We start from the raw sequence: 1,090 nt of genomic DNA on the forward strand, positions 1-1,090 counted from the left end.
ATTGTTCACCTCCGCCAAGAATATAACTGGGTTTTTATCCTCTTTCGCACTTTAACTTAGGATATTTTGTCCCAAGGGTTTTATCCGAGGGGTTTTGTCCTAGAGATTGGGTATTCCGGGCCCCGTCCTACCATTAACTTACAACCACAACTCAACAATAAGCAACATTTGATTTGACAAAATAATTAGTAATATCATAATGAGCTCTTTTTTTTTGTATATAGCGCAGATGTACTTTTCTACGATAGTTTCGTCGTATTGTAAAGAATATAGACTGATTCATTTATGTATACGATCGTGTTATGGAGTTGCAAATTTATCAATCGTCGGAGTAAGTAATATTTTGTAAAATATCTGAACTGTTTCTAAAGATTAGTCTGTGATATTGTTTTTGTCAATAATCCTTTTTCTAACAGACAAATACTTTGGTATTATAATATTTACCCGAAAAATTCTAACGCTAATTATGAAAACATGTCTGTTCTTATTAATCGTAAATATCTTGGAAAATGCATAGTGCATGTCAATGATTAAAGTGACGCATCCATAAACGATACATCTTTTGCATATGAAGGAATAGATTATTTAATCAATCTTTCTCTATTTAAGTTAATAGCGTGTGATTTGAGGATGGAATTGCTGCTATTTCTAGCGGTTCTTATGACTGAATACAAGTACCCGATATGACTCGAGTCAGCTTTAATAGCTATTGATAGCCCGTCAAACCAAAAAGATCCGCATTCTGCATCAGATTCACGACCAACGTCATAGCCTAAGGGCATACCATTCCGACTAAAAGGATGTGCTATTAGAATCCGTATTGCTGAACTGAGAGGGTAAATTAGAGAGACTGATTTCTTTCTTCTTACCAATGAGAGTAGTAGTAGTAGTAGTAGTAGTAGTAGTAGTAGTAGTAGTAGTAGTAGTAGTAGTAAACGACAAATAAAACGATGACATCGACGATGATGACGGTTATGGGTACACAGGTCTGGTTGCCTTGGTAATGGGTACAAGACCGGAGGAAAGGAAAGAATGTGCTTCACTAGCAGCGGAGACGTAAGCTGCCATAAGGTCACAAAGTTCAGAGCTC

The sequence above is a fragment of the Octopus bimaculoides genome, chromosome 9 (genome assembly GCF_046866305.1).
Source record: "Octopus bimaculoides isolate indiv1 chromosome 9, ASM4686630v1, whole genome shotgun sequence".
Classification (NCBI taxonomy): domain Eukaryota; kingdom Metazoa; phylum Mollusca; class Cephalopoda; order Octopoda; family Octopodidae; genus Octopus; species Octopus bimaculoides.